Genomic DNA, 15,819 nt, shown 5'->3' with positions numbered 1-15,819 from the left:
GCATTCCAACCCTGAAAGCTCACGCACTTTGCTTTGGCCAGCATTAGCTCCTGAAATCATGGAGCCGTGATCTGCACGCTGGGAAACAAGCCAGGTGGAGATTTTCACAGTCACTAGGTCCTACGCTGGACAACACCCTGCAAACCACTCTGCCTGCAAAGTCCACAGCGGCAGAGGCATGCGGTCCACACCTTCCATGCTGGAGGCACAGGCTACTTCCACTTCACTGGGAACTCCAGGAGACTTATTTATTTGGATACACTCAATTATTGTGGGTGCCATCACCCGTCCCAGGCCCCTGGACTGCAGTGAGACACAAACAGGGTCTGCAGGGATCTTAATGAGCCAAGGAGTGGGGCGGAGAAAGGGAGTCACCAGGTGCTGGGGTAGGTGAGTCACAGCTGGTTGGTGGCACAGACACTGAGATTCCCACTCCTCTTTCTTTAAGAGTTCCAAATATTCAGATCTTATTACAAATGAAATGCTGTTCTCTCAAACATGCATGATGCCAAGTATGAACCAGCCTGGAAAAGCCGGGGGCGGGGGAGTCCTCAACAACCCAGGAATCCCAGACTTGACCTCAGGGCACTCTGTAGGCGTGAATGAGAAATGAGCCTGTTTCAGTGGGCATTCTGTTCCAAGAAGAGATCACTCCCATTGAACACCCAACGCAGGCTCTCACCGCACCTTTCTAAGAAGTAAAACCCTTGTGGCAAGAGGGTGTAATGTGCTCCAGACTAGCTTCCCAGCCTGTGCTGTGTAGCATCACCCCATCGGCTGCAGCTGTGCCCTTCACTTTGCCCACAGATGCCTCTCTGGCGTGGGCGGGGCCGAGGTCCCGCCGTCCATTTTGGCTGTCACCACTGCAAATGAAGCCCGACGCAGGCACAGAGGCCTCTGGATGCCACACCAGGTGGCATTTACATTCCAGGTGGATTCTGACCCCTGGCCCTGGGTGGCCATGGGTGTGACCCTCATGCAAAGGCTGAGCCCAAGCCGAGGTGCTGAAGAGGGAATTCACCTACTTAGCCTTGGACTGATCCAGTGGGGAGTGTTCGCTGAACAGTGCCATCTTATCTAAAAGCGCCATCTCAAGGCCCAGACACCGTTTTAGGCTCTGGCCCAGCCACCACCCTGTACTCTAAGCTCGGCCTCTCCAGAACCCAGTCTAGCTTGCTAGAAGTCAGGTGACCAAATGGCCCAACCACAAGTCTGCTCCACCCCCACCCTAGCAGGACTCGCGGCTCCCATGTCCCTACCCCCCTGCAAGAGTCTAATAGGACCTGCTTCCCCACACATGTGTTCTCTCTCTCTTGTCCTCTCCCTCCAGCCTGTCGGGTTTCCCCCACCCGACAATAAGCCTTCCCTTTACCTCTGGTGTTCGCTGTGTTTTGTGGTGGCCCTATAGGGAGGAGGGCAGGGAACCACGCGGAGCCACTCCACGTCACACAGGGACCTCTGAGAACCTTGCCATCAAGGAAGTGTTCAGGACAAAAACCACATTATACTCACCCTACTCATCCTATTCATCTGACAAAAAACAAAAACAAACCTCTAAAATACCTGCCCTTTCCCGGCCAGGCGCCCTGGCTGAGGCTCTGTACCCACAAAGGGTTTCCCAACAACCACGTGCTTGGAGGGGTGGTCCCTGGGCAGCTGTAGCTGGCACTGGGCAGTCTCCAGACCCTGACCAGTCAATGGCCATCCACAAGGCAGGGCCTGTTTGCCGCCAAGGACTGTGGAGTTCTGTGCAGCCTCGTGGTTTCCAATGTCTGAAACTCCAGCCGGGAGGCCAGGGCTGGAAACTCAGCCTTTAATCTCACTCCACGCAGGCAAACATGGCATACAAAAATGCATTCTCGGCGGGGAACACAGAATCGAGCAAGGCAAACTTGGGGAGACTATTTTCTTCCACAGCACGTACAAATGTATGTTTTAGAGCAGCACCAACGTGGCTTCCCAACTTCTGCAGAATGAGTCGCTTTAAAAAGAAATTACATACTCACCACTAATTCCCGAGTTAGACTTGAGTAAAAGAAATCTTTCACAGCAAAATGAAAAGCCCTAGTCTTAAGCGCTAACACACAGAGACATTCACAGCTCAGGCAGTGTAACCACAGAGAGCAGAGAAGTCAAAATGAAAACCAGCTAGCTCTCTGCTGCTCGGCAGGGCTGGCGTGGCAGGGCAGACACATCACCAGGGAGCTCCCCAACTTGCAGGAGTGATAGAGCAGGGATGCCTCCCAAAGATGCTCTCTGCTCTGAAATCCACACCGTGGCAAGAGGACCCGGGGCTTTCACCCAGGACCGTGCCCAGGAACGCAAGGAATTACGCCCGAGGGGTGCCTGCTCATACCCTCTACAGCCTGACCACAAGGAATCTTACTTGCATCAACTCCAGCAACTTCTGTGCAAAAGGCACTCTGATTCACTATTCTGAGTACGCACTGAGTATGGGGCAAACAAATGAGGGCCCTGGAGAGGAGGAGGCAGGAGATCACACAGAGGCTGGGGCACTCCCAGACTTGGCAGGCTCAACTCATTGCCTACCTCCAGGATCCCAAAACAACGGCTTTTCTTCTGCTCTTAGAATTTGGGAATAAAAGTAGTGAAAGTGCCAAATTCTTTAGACATGGAGTACACCTGCTAAGTCACAAGGCTGAGCAAGCCAGTCAAGTCCAATTTAGCAGTTGGGATCTGGGTAGGCTTTAGGCAAAGACCCCAACAGCACCCCTGGGGTTCGGTCTCCTCTCTACCCAGCTGCTCCACCGTAAATCACTTTTGGACCTCTGCTGAAGCCATGGGGAGGGGTGATCCAAGAGAACAGCTTCCACGTCCTTTTCCTGGGCATCAAGTGACTCACCAGGGAGCAACAGAGCTAAAATGCAATAGTGACGAAGAGAGACTAACAGGTACGGCTGCCTCAGCGCTATTTTCAATGATATGGATTGAGCACGCCTTATCCGAAAATCCAAAATGCTCCCAAGCCTGAAATCATGAGCGTCAATCCAATGCCAAAGTAGATTTCCTATAGGATCTCATGTGATGTGATAGCAGTCTAACACAGGCACACTAAAAACACTGCACAAAGTTACCTTCCGGCTACATGTACGAGCGGCGCGTGAAATACAAACAAACTTGTCTCTACACCTGGGCCCCCTCCTTAAGTTATCGCATGTCTCATATCAAATAGTCCCACGTCAAAGAACTCCTCCATGTGAAATCCTTCTGATCCCAAGCATTTCGGATGAGGAATACCCAACCAGTATTATAACACAATTCAAACACTGAAGAGCTAAGGAGAAACATATGAACACCCATTTACCCATCACCCAGGTTTCTCAAATCCTACCATTTCGCTGTATTTGCCTCTGGTCTTCTCTGATACCCAGAATGGGTCACTTAGCACTTCCACATTATTTACGCCTACGTCTCCACAAATGAAATGTAATGACATCGTTGTAAACCTGGTAACTGCTGTGAGGAACGCTATTCTGGGTGTGACCTGGCACAATTTTCTAATTTTTTTCTTGAGATTTCCTCCTATAGGCGGTCATAGCTTTCTTCAGTTCATTCATTTTAACTCCTATACATATCACGTAACCAGAGCACAATTATCCATACCCACACATTTGGGTTTTAAAGTTTATGCTGTTCACACAAAACTGTAGGGTGGCAGGTCTTCCCCACAGTGAACAATCTCCCCGTGTCCTTGGCCCCAGCCCCCCGCAGAGTCCCTTCCTGGGGACGCCCAATATGGTGGCGGGAGTCCCTTTACTGTCAGTTATTTTCTTCTGAAAGCTTCAGTGATACCTTTGGCAGTTAGGTTTATTTTCAAGCCTCAATTTACAAGGATTAAGTGACCTGACTTTCTTCATTGGCTGAATGACCCAGCACCTTTTCCTGTCTGGTCCCTCCCGTGTGTGGGGAGGGGGCAGTATTACTGTTTCTGCTTTCTCTCTCCTGTCTTAACAGAGCTGGCAGAGGGCAGCCTCCCTCCACGTGCCCGTTCCCACTGCCCATGTGCCACTCTCACAGGTAGGCTGACCACAGGGTTTTGGAAGAAACCTCTTTGTGGGTGACACAGAGACTCTTCAATTCAGTGTTTACGTGCAGCCAATGGTTTCTCTTTATCACATGACAATTTCCTCCTCTAATCTGAAATGTGTTGAGTTACAATATAGTAGACCCCCATCTCCAGGGGACCCCCAGGGAATGCTTGAAATTGCAGATGACACTCAACACAACAGGTGTTATTTTGAAAGTATATTCAAGAGAGGACTTCAGAAAGTTCATGATTTAAAAATGCAGTTAAAAGATAAAGAGTGGGCTTAGTGGGGCCGGTGCTGTGGTGTAGTGGGTTAAGCTGCTGTCTGCAGTGCCGGCATCCCATATGGGCTCCGGTTTGAGACCTGGCTGCTCCACTTCCTGTCCAGATCTCAGCTATGATCTAGGAAAGCAGTAAAAGATGGCCCAAGTCCTTGGGCCCCTGCACCCATGTGGAAGACCCAGAAGAAGCTCCTGGCTCCTGGCTTCAGATTGGCACAGATCCAACCGTTGTAGCCAACTGGGGAGTGAACCAACAGATAGACCTCTCTCTCCCTCTCTCCCTCCCTCTCTCTCTCTGCTTCTCCTTCTCTCTGTGTAACTCTTTCAAATAAATTAAATAAATCTTTAAAAAAAAAATAATAAGAGTGGGCTTAGCTCAGCAGTTAAGACACTAGTTGGGACAACTGCATCCCACATCCAATTGCCCATGGTTAACTCCCAGCTCTGGCTCCTGATTCCAGCTTCCTGCTAATACAGAGTCTGAGAGGCAGCAGTGATGGCTCAAGCCACTGGGTTACTGCCACCCCATGTGGGATACCTGCAGGGAACTTCCAGCTCCTGACTTGGGCCCTGGCTACTGTTGGGCATTTGGGAAATAAATCAACAGATGAGAGCTCTCTGTGCCTCTCAAATACAATACAGTAAGTTTGATAGGAAAAATTCTGAAGTCCTTGCATAGCTTTCCACAATACACTTTCCATGAGCTTTTTAAAGACCCTTTGTGTATACCAATGAAAAAGTCCAATTTATAAATCACGCCCAGCAAGAGATCAACAAAAATAACTGTAATATATATTCTATGGTTTAGTCACAGATGGCTTTTATGGTATAAACATTCCTTGATGGAAAAGAGCTTTGTTCACCATGTTATGGGGTGTTTCTGCATGTGCTGTAAGTGACAAAGGTCACAGGGCATTCTCAGGCTGCCCTCCAGTCCTGGTGTGAGGGCCACTCAAGTTCCAGCAAGGAGCTAAGGCTTATCCCTTTTCCCCTGTTCTTTGGGACAGTTAGTATAACAATGGGGCTTTCTGTTGTTTGTAGGTTTGGAGGAATGCGCCTTCAAAACCGTCAGAATCCGTGTTTGCAGATTTTGCCCTGGAGTGGGGAGGGTGGCCAGAGCACTGATTTTTAACTGAGGATTCAATCTCAATGATAATTCTAGAGCCAGCCTTTGAGTTGGTAATCCAATCTATATTATTAATTTTCACTGTTGCTGGCTCCATCTTCTATTGGTTTATTCAGTTTTTCCTAACTTCTTGACAGATATCCATTAATTTTCAGCCCTTCTCTTCTTGCACCAAACATTTAAGACACAGTTTCCCTCTGAATACAGCTATAGCTTCATCCTACAACCTACAACACAGTGTTCTCATTATTGTCCAGTTTTAATTTTCTAATTCCCATATTATCTTTTTTGATTTGTGAGTTGGCAGCATGTTTAAGTTTCCTAATACATGACAGGGTTTGGAATTATCATTGATAAATCCTAATTCAGCTGCTATGCTACCAGAGGAATACATTATGTGTGATACAGGTCCAACTTGTCAGGTTTTTTTGTTTACTGTATTTATTTGAAAGGCCAAGCAAAAGAGAGTGCTACTTACTTCCTAAATGCCTGCAACAGCTAGGACTGGGCCAAGCCAAACCAGGAGCCCAGAAGGGGTGGTAAGCACTCAAGCCTCTGAGCCATCATCTGCTGCCTCTCGGGATCCACACTCAGTAGGGAGCTGGATCAGCAGCAGAGGTGGGACTCGATCTATGCACTGACACAGGATGCGGGCATCCCAAGCGGCAGCTCAACCCACAGCACCACAGCGTCTGTCCCAGCTTTCAGATTTTTAACCATGAATCAAAAAAATTTATACATGTTCCAGGACATGGATCGATCGATCTCTCTCTCTCACACACACACGTATATGTATACTGTCACATGTAAATAGCAAGACCCTCACAAAACAAAGTCTTAGTATGCACACTGCACTGGTATTTTCTATACCATCAAGAAATTTAAGAAGGTTTTTCACAACCAAATAAACTGACTTTGTGGCCCACAACAAGATGGGCCTAGAGCTATAAAACACTGATTTAGACTACACCATATTCGGGGAATTTTGCTAGACTGTGGTCAATTTTTATCAAGAGACGTGTAGTCTGTGGAGCACTGGGCTCTACATGGATCCTTAATCCAAGTCTAGTGATCTTCCGCAGATCCTTGCCAGTGTTTTGCTTGCTTATTCTAGCAACTTCTGGGAGCTCTTAACTCTCCCACTGTGATCACAGAGTTTCTGATTTCTTTTTGAAATCTGTCAGTTTGTGACTTACTGGCCATCTCGTTAGGTAAACATAAGACTCAGAATTGTTAAATCATTCTAGTAAAGTGGCTGTTATTTTTCCTCACTATTCTATAATGACCATTTTAAATATCCTCATAATGAATTTTTCCCCACTAAAGTCTAGTTTGCATGATTATTTTGAAAGTTTTGCTAACTTTTTGGGGGGTTAACATTGGCCTGAAGTCTTTTGTTATTCTTTCACTTCCAACCCCTGTGTTGCTATGTTTTAATAGGAGCCCTTAAAAATAGCAGATAGCTGGGTTTTATTTTAAGATCAGTGTGGTAATTTGTCTTTCTAACTGGTGCGTTTAGTCAACTAGCATCTTCTGTGAGTTCCCTAGGTAATGGGACTCAGCTGCACTTTGATTTACTGCTTCTTCTCTGCAATGCTTTTTTTTTTTTCTGGTTAATTTCCTCCTTGTTTGTATTCTTCTTGGGGTTATTCACGCATTATCCTTTTTCCTTTATGGTTTGGAAGTTGAGCATTCTATTTCAATTTTTTTCAGAGTCCTCTTTTATGCTTACATTTTCCTAACATATATACTTGACCAAAAGTTCACTGTTGTCACCAGCCACCTTCTCAACAGGACTTAGAAGACTTGAAGTCATCCTGTCCCACCACACGCTGCTGGAGCCAGGTAGCTGAGGCTGGCACACGTTTGCCATCTGCTCACAACTGCTTCTTGTATCCCCTCCTCCTTCAGGGTCTTGCCCAAGCACCACACTGGTGAGTTCTTTCTCCTTGACAAACTGTGTGTCCTTACAGCTCTGAAAAATTGACTTCACCTTCATTCTTCATGAATGGACTGGGCAGTTTCATGCTGACAGCTTTCTCTCACTGCTTTGAAGATACTATTGTATTTGTCTTGTTTTTTTTTTTTTCTCTTAGCAGGAGGAGTACCACTGAGACCCATGCTGTAAACCTGTCACTCCTTTATCACACTCCCTTATCTCTCATCACTTTAAGGATTCATCTCTGGGGTTCTAAGGAGTCAACCAAATAAGCGTATCTATTCTAATCAGTTTCACTGTGCTTTCCGACTTTGAGGAGTCATGGCCTTTTCATCAAGTCTGAAAAATCCTTGTCCGCTTGGTGCTCTGGAAACTGCCATGTTCTTACCTTTCATGTCAGAAGTCCACAACGAGCCCTTGATCTCCGTGTGCTACATTTGGGCAAACTCCTCAAACATGTGCTCCACTTTCCAATTCTCTCTTCAGCTACATCCAACCAGCTCGGTAAAAAGCCTTTTGAGTTTGCTGTTTGTTCTGTCAGGTCTTTTTGCACAGTGCCATGTTTTCCCTTTTTGCTCTTCATCACCTTCTTTTCCAACCTGAATAGTGATTTCTGTCTTGCAGGGGAGGGGTGGTTTGTGGCTTCTCTCGGAAGAGATGCTTTCTCTTTGCTCCCACCGGGCCTTGGAAGTCAGCAGACAGGACGCACTTTTATGAGGGATGGGCCTGCTGGTACAAAACCTCAGGACAAGATAGATAAGCTCCCCACCCCATGTCATCTGTCCTTTGCTACCAGGCCAGTGTTTTTCTGAAAGGTGCATCCTTTCAAGGCTCAGGTTTCACAAGGGCTGTAAGTAAAGGCTAAGACCCCATTCCCCATCTACAATACATTCCTGCTCCCCTGTAGGTGAAAGCCGATGACTTTGATGGACAACACCCTATGCCAGTCAGCACAGAGATGAACTCTAAGCCACTCCCCGCACTCAGTGCATGGCTACCTCCCAAGTTCAGCTGTGCTTTTTAAATACTTATTCACTTTATCTAACATTTTTAAGAGGGCTTCAGAATATCTGATCTAAAAATTTAACTGTAATGATTATTTTTTAATCCAGAGAAAAATGCAGCAAGTAGAAGATGGACTGTGAAATCATTCATTTCATTAAGAGGATAAAAATATCTAATTTCCTACTTTAAAGAAACAATGCTACTTATTTTCAAGAGTTGAAACACTAAAAATAGAAATGTATTCTATTGTAAGCCTTTGCTTATTCATCAGCCATTTCAGATTCAATCTCTACGCCTGGGCGGGGGAGAACACAAAGAATTGACAGGGTTTTGTTTCTCCGAAACAATTGTCTTTGGAAAAGTAATGCTGAAGCAGACCTAAGTCTTCTGACGGCGTACTAGACACCTACAGGCTTCACCTTACTAAGGAAGACAACGGGTCTACAGATAGGAATTGAGAATCCTGGCAGGAACACATGTGTGGTGCTGGCCCACCAGACACCCACTGCCACAAGCCGGGTATCAGCCTGACCGGAGTCACACCTCAGCCAGCGTCTGCAGAATGCGTCACCTACCAGACGTCCTATCAGGACAGCGCCTCCTGGTTTATGTGGCTAAAGGGTCAGATTTACACAGAGGACAGTGAGGCACACCATGGTGTCTGACATATTCCTGCAGTTATTTCTTGGTTCTTCATACTTTTTACACTTTGCAAATGGTGTCCCTTAAGTGTCACTTTCTGTTTGTTGCTGGTCTGTAGAAGTATAATTGATTCCTTTAGGGTGAGCTTGCTTCCCCCAGCAACCTTGCCTAATTCTAATAACACATCTGTAGATTTTGAAACGTTTTTTCAAACATGCATAAGCATGTGACTCACAGTTTCCTTTCTTTCCAGTCTCTCTATCTTCTACATTTTTCTTGAATTTCTGCACAGGGCAGGGCCTCCAGCAGCAGTGCAGGAACGGCAGCGGCATCCTGTTTTTCCTTTCCTGTTTTAGGGGTCTCGTTATTCAGTGCTGTGTTTGCTGTCCACATCCCTCATCAGGCTCAAGAAGTGCCATTTATTCTTTGCATGAACAGATGCTGTATTTTATCAAACACTTTCTCTGTATCTATGAAGATAATCACACTATTCCACCCCTGTAATTCATGAGTGTGGGAGATGAACATAAACTTATTTTTAAGTGTTAAACCAAGTCTGCACTTCTAGGATACATACAATTTAGTTTCTAGACATGCTGCAGGAGTTCGCATGAGATTTGACTGATATTAGGTTTTGCAACAAGGTTGGCTGGCATCAACACAGCAGACAGGGTAGTGTGGGTTTTTTTTTTTTTTTTTTTTTTTTTTTTTGTTTTGTTTTGTTTTTGGAAGAGGTTGAGAACAACTAGAATGCTTATTCTAAAAATGCGTAGCAGAGCTGACCAGTGACGCCATTTGGGCCTGGTATTGTCTTTGTGAGAAGACAATCACAGGACTAACTTCTTTAATTATAGGACGATACAGATTCCCTATCTCTGCTTGGCTCAGTGTTGGTAGTTACAGTTTTCTAGAAATGTATAAGGTCAGACCTTGCAAAATTTTCACCAGGCTGAGATGTACAAAAAAAGTTCTTGGGGCCAGCGCTGTGGCACAATGGGTTAAGCCACCATCTGCAGTGCCGGCATCCCACATGGACGCCAGTTCATATCCCTGTAGCTCCACTTCCGATCCAGCTCCCTGTTAATGTTTAGCTTCGAAAAGCAGAAGATGGCCCAGGTCCCTGGGCCCCTTCTACCCGTGTGGGAGATCCAGAGGCTCCCGGCTTTGGCGTGGCCCAGCCCCAGTTGTTGCAGCCATTTAGGGAGTAAACCAGCAGATGGAAGATTTCTGTCTCTCCTCTCTTTCAAAAAAAATTACTTAAAAAACAAGGCTCTCTATGCATGAAATGTGGATAGCCTTCCTCCTCTCAATCATTTAAATATTTTTAATTATACAAAGTGGCATTAATTTTTAATTTTTCTTTAGCACATTTCCTACATAACTTATTTAATGTCTACAACATCTGTCATGAAGTCCCATTTTACATTCCTGATACTACCTATGCATTTTTTTAGATCAATTTTGCTTGAAATTTTTAAATATTATCCATCTTTTTTAAGAATGAAGTTTTGGCTTTGGCTTTGTTAGGCTTCCTTATTGTATGTTAGTTTCCTGTTTCATAAATTCTTTCCCACTGTTGCTTCCTTCCAACTGAGATTTATTTTGCCTTTTGTAATATCAAGATAGGTACTTAGCTCATTAATTTTTTAAAAAGACTTACTTGAAAGGCAGAGTTATGGCCAGCTCCGTGGCTTAACAGGCTAATCCTCCGCCTTGCGGCGCCGGCACACCGGGTTCTAGTCCCTGTTGGGGCGCCGGATTCTATCCTGGTTGCTCCTCTTCCAGGCCAGCTCTCTGCTATGGCCCGGGAGTGCAGTGGAGGATGGCCCAAGTCCTTGGGCCCTGCACCCGCATGGGAGACCAGGAGAAGCACCTGGCTCCTGGCTTCGGATCAGTGCAGTGTGCTGGCTGCAGCAGCCATTGGAGGGTGAACTAACGGCAAAAAGGAAGACCTCTCTCTCTGTTTCTCTCTCTCTCTCTCTCTCTCTCACTATCCACTCTGCCTGTCAAAAAAAAAAAAAAGAAAGGCAGAGTTACAGAGGAGAGGGAGAAAGGGAAGGAGAGAGGAGGGGGAGGGTGAGAGGGAAATGTAGAGGGAGAGAGAGGCAGAGGGGGAGGCAGAGGGGGTGAGGGGGAGAAGGAGAGAGAGATGGAGAGATCTTCAATCCATCTGCTGGTTCACTCCCCCAAATAGCCTCAGGGAGTGGGGAGCCAGGCAGTCAGGAACCTAGAACTCCATCCAGATCTTCCACACGGTTGCAGGGACCCAAGCACTTGGGCCATCCTCCACTACTTTCCAAGGTTATTAGCAGGGAGCTGGATGGGAAATGGAGCAGCCAGGATTTAAACCAGTGCTTACATGGGATGCAGGCATCACAGGCAGTGGCTTAACCTGCTGTGCCACAACACCAGCCCAAGCTCATTAATTTTCATCTTTTTTTCTTTTTAAATGTATTTAAAATACATAATATTTTAACTATATTCTACAAGTTTTGCCATAGTTTCATTATCATTGATTTCAAAACATTTTCTGTCATTACTTTTTTGACCTACAAATAAATGAGAAGCATTTTAAAATTTGCAAATACATGCATCTTTTCTATCTCTATTTATAGTTCTGCTTACTTCAATTAAGAAGATACCTGCTGGAGCCAGCACTAAGGCATAGTGGGTAAAACTATCACCTGTGGCACCGGCATCTCATATGAGTACTGATTTGTGTCCCAGCTGCTCCACTTCCAATACAGCTCTTTACTATGACCTAGGAAAGTAGCAGAAGATGGCCCAAGTCCCTGGGGCCCCTGCACCCGCATGGGAGACCTGGAAGAAGTTCCTGGTTCCTAGATTCTGGCGTTGGATTGGTGCAGCTCCAGCCATTGCAGCCAATTGAGGAGTCAATCAGCAGATTGAAAACTGCAATCTCTGTTTCTCTCTGCCTCTCCCTCTGTGTGTACTCTGACTTTCAAATAAATAGGGGGCCAGTGCTGTGACATAGCGAGTAAAAGCCACCGCCTGCAGGCCGGCATCCCATACAGGCACCGGTTTGAGACCCAGCGGTTCCACTTCTGATCCAGCTCCCTGCTCTGGCCTGGGAAAGCAGCAGAAAATGGCCCAAGTCCTTGGGCCCCTGCACCCGCATGGCAGACCTGGAAGAAGCTCCTGGCTCCTGGCTCCTGGCTCCAAGCTCCGGCCGTCGCGGCTATCTGGAGAGTGAACCAGCAGATGGAAGACCTCTCTCTCTCTCTCTCTCTGCCTCTCCTTCTCTCTCTGTGTAACTCTTTCAAGTAAAATAAATAAATCTTTAAAATAAATAAATAAATCTTTAAAAAAAAAAAAAAAGGGAGGATACCTGCTTTGTATGCTCTCAATCCCTTAGCATTTGCTGAAAGTTAACACTGAGGCAGAGGTATGACCAACCTGAAAATTTTAGAGTATGCACAGCTACAGTGTTTTATTTGTATATGATTACATAGAGACCACATCTTTTACTGTTTTGTTCAAAAATCCTTGAGCTGTCTGTTTAGCTGTCAATTACTAACAGGATGCACCAAAATTCTCTATGATTATAGATTTGTCTACTTCTTATCAATTTATGAACTGAGATTGTGCTAATAAATATACCAAGTTCAAATTGCTAAATCTTCCAAATGCATTTACTTTTTATCATTTTGGAGTGACCCTCTATAATATGCTTGTTTTCACCTTAAATTTGATTTTATGTAACATTAACATGTTTTCTTTAAATAGTATTTTATCATATATCTTCTTCTACTCTTTTATTTTTATCCCGTTTCTTGTAAACAGCCCAAGAATAAGAGTTTTAAAATCTAGCAGAATATCTTTCACTTGAGTATCTAGTTAACTTGTATGTAATAAGAACACTAATATATTTAGGTTTAGATCTGTAATTTTGTTTTGTGCCATTTCACACCCGTCTGGGAGTTTTTTTTTTTTTTTTTTTTGGGGGGGGGCCTCCTTTCTTATCTTTTTTGGATTGTTTAGAATATTCCATTTTTCCACTCTACTGTACTGTTTCTCCCCTCTAATAATTGTCCTTAAAATAAATGCAGGATTTACAAAATTCAAAATTAACAAAACCTTTACCCCTCCCTGCATTAATCCCATTACCTCTTCTGACTTACATGTTTGTTTTGATGCTGATTCCCCAGTGTTAGTTCAGCACCGTCTGAATATGAAGCATCCTCCTTACTCCTTGTTATAGCTCACTTTTTCTGTGGCAACACCATCCTTCCAGGAATATCCAATCTCCTTTCCTCAGACCTGTCAGGAACTGCGGGTCTGTGTTTAAATGATCTCTTCACCCTCACGGTTGAATGCTTCCTCGCAGTTGCCCTATCACTGAGCGATCTACAGTTCCCAGCGGCTTGGTTTTGCTCTTTTTTGGGGGTGGGGAGGCAGGTCTTACACATTCTGTAAACTTCTCAGCTAGCGTTTCTTCAAACACTGGCTCTGCCCTCCTCCTCTTCTGGAATCCCAATCAGACACACTTCTCAGTCTGTTCTCTTGGATTCTTAATTGGTTTTCACCCTCTGTTCGGTTCTCTAAAACAAATTCTGTTTTCTTCTGCTCTTCCGGTTCATTTGTTCTCTTCACTTCTGTCTAATCTGCTGATAAATCCATCCTCTGGATTTTTACAATTAACTGAATGTCAAGTCTATGGAGTTGTACCTGGTGCGCTCATTTTATAGTTTCCTGTTCCTCTAGATAATTTCAATCTTACCCATTACTTTAGTAAGTGGCACTGTTTAAAATCTGTGTGAACCCCGTTATCTGTGTTTTCACAGATCTGCTCCCGCCAGTCATCGTTCACCATGCTTTGCATCCTTCCTTAGGAGGGACAGTTTGCCTTCCTCTCATAATTATACCTGGGGACTTGCTGAGCCTGGGATGAAGGTCTGCCTGTTGCAGGATGGGCCAGGAGCACTCTGCCCAGGGCGCATCCTCCCACCCATCCCACCTCTAGGGTATGAAAAGTGCTTACGTCCAACCACCTCCTCCTTGTGGCTCCCAGCTCATGGGTGTGTGTGTGTATGGAGGGGGTATCTCCCATCCTGCTGCCTCTCTGATCAGTGTGCCCTGTGTCAGGAGATGCTATCAAAGCCTAGCCAAGGCCCTCAGGTCCTGTTTATCCTTTTGGGCATTCTTTTCACCATCTGTCTCTGTCTCTTGGGCCATTCGATGTTTATCAGAAGGTGTTTTTCCTCTGTTACCTAGAACTTGTCCCAGCTCACCTCCAAGTCAGCAGACGCCACCTATCACCAGTGCCCTTCTATCTTTAAACTAACTGGTCCGAGGCACTGCTGCCACTCGCAGCCAAACCAAAGCCCAATCACCAAGTCTTTTTTTTTTTTTTTTTTTTTTTTGCCTTTAAAAAAAAAAAAAAATTTATATTTGAAATCCAGAGATACAGAGAGAGAAGGAGAGAGAGAGAGAAAGGCATCTTCCATCTGCTGGTTCACTCCCCCCTGGCCACAACGGCCAGGGCTGGGCCAATCTGAAAACAGGAGCCAGGAGTGTCTTCCAGGTCTCCCACGTGGGTGCAGGGGTCCAAGCACTTGATCCATCTTCCACTGCTTTCCCAGGTGCATTAGCAGGGAGCTGGATTGGAAATGGAGCAGCTGAGACTCAAACCAGCACCCATATGGGATGCCAGAGCCATAGGTGGGGGCTTAACCTTTTATGCCGAAGCGCCGGCCCCACCTTGGACCAAGTCCTAAAGAAAAGGGAGCCCCCTGGCAGGCACCGTGGCTTAACAGGCTAATCCTCTGCCTTGCGATGCCAGCACACCGGGTTCTAGTCCCGGTTGGGGCGCCGGATTCTATCCCGGTTGCCCCTCTTCCAGGCCAGCTCTCTGCTATGGCCCGGGAAGGCAGTGGAGGATGGCCCAAGTGCTTGGGCCCTGCACCCGCATGGGAGACCAGGAGAAGCACCTGGCTCCTGGCTTCAGATCAGCAAGATACGCCGGCCGCGGCAGCCATCGGAGGGTGAACCAACGGCAAAAAGGAAGACCTTTCTCTCTGTCTCTCTCTCTATCCACTCTGCCTGTCAAAAAAAAAAAAGGGGGGGGGGGGGAGCCCCCGTGGCTGGTTGACTGGAGGGTCAGCTGTGCTGTACAGATCTGACATGCACAGGAAAGGCCACAGTCCCAGGATGGGGAGGTTGGCAGGTGGGAAAATAGGGAGGTAGGTGACAGGCAGTCTGGCAGGAGAACCTCGCCACCACCAAGCCCTGGAGGGGAGTGGGCAACGCTCCAGTTAGAAATGTGACAGCCAAGGCAGAATGAAGTCTGGGACCCCCACTGATGGTTCCTTATTTTTAAGAAATCAACTTAGGGGGCCCGCGCCACAGCTCAATAGGCTAATCCTCCACCTGCGGTGCCAGCACCCTGGGTTCTAGTCCCAGTTGGGGCGCCAGTTCTGTCCTGGTTGCTCCTCTTCCAGTCCAGCTCTCTGCTGTGGCCCAGGAAGGCAGTGGAGGATGGCCCAGGTTCTTGGGCCCACCTGGCTCTTGGCTTTGGATTGGCGCAACGCGCCGGCCATAGTGGCCATTTGGGGGGTGAACCAACGGAAAAAGGAAGACCTTTCTCTCTCTCTCTCTAACTCTGCCTGTCAAAAAAAAAAAAAAAAAAAAAAGAAGAAGAAGAAGAAGAAATCAACTTAGGGGCTGGCGGTGTCTGATGAAAAACTCAACCTCAAGATTAGAGCTCTGTGGCACACCCTTCTTTTAACACCCTTCCACTCAGATTTATGGTTAAGAA

General features: G+C 46.2%; 1 protein-coding gene across 4 annotated transcripts in view; it reads right to left on the bottom strand.

Moving 5' to 3' along the window:
- Window positions 1-15,819, bottom strand: part of RRBP1 (ribosome binding protein 1) — a 64,413-nt gene that overhangs the window by 40,235 nt on the left and 8,359 nt on the right. The window lies entirely within an intron of this gene.

Source organism: Lepus europaeus, chromosome 10, assembly GCF_033115175.1.
Source record: "Lepus europaeus isolate LE1 chromosome 10, mLepTim1.pri, whole genome shotgun sequence".
In the NCBI taxonomy this organism is placed as follows: Eukaryota; Metazoa; Chordata; class Mammalia; order Lagomorpha; family Leporidae; genus Lepus; species Lepus europaeus.
The sequence above is the reverse complement of the archived record's forward strand: the minus strand, read 5'-3'. Positions and strand labels throughout refer to the sequence as shown.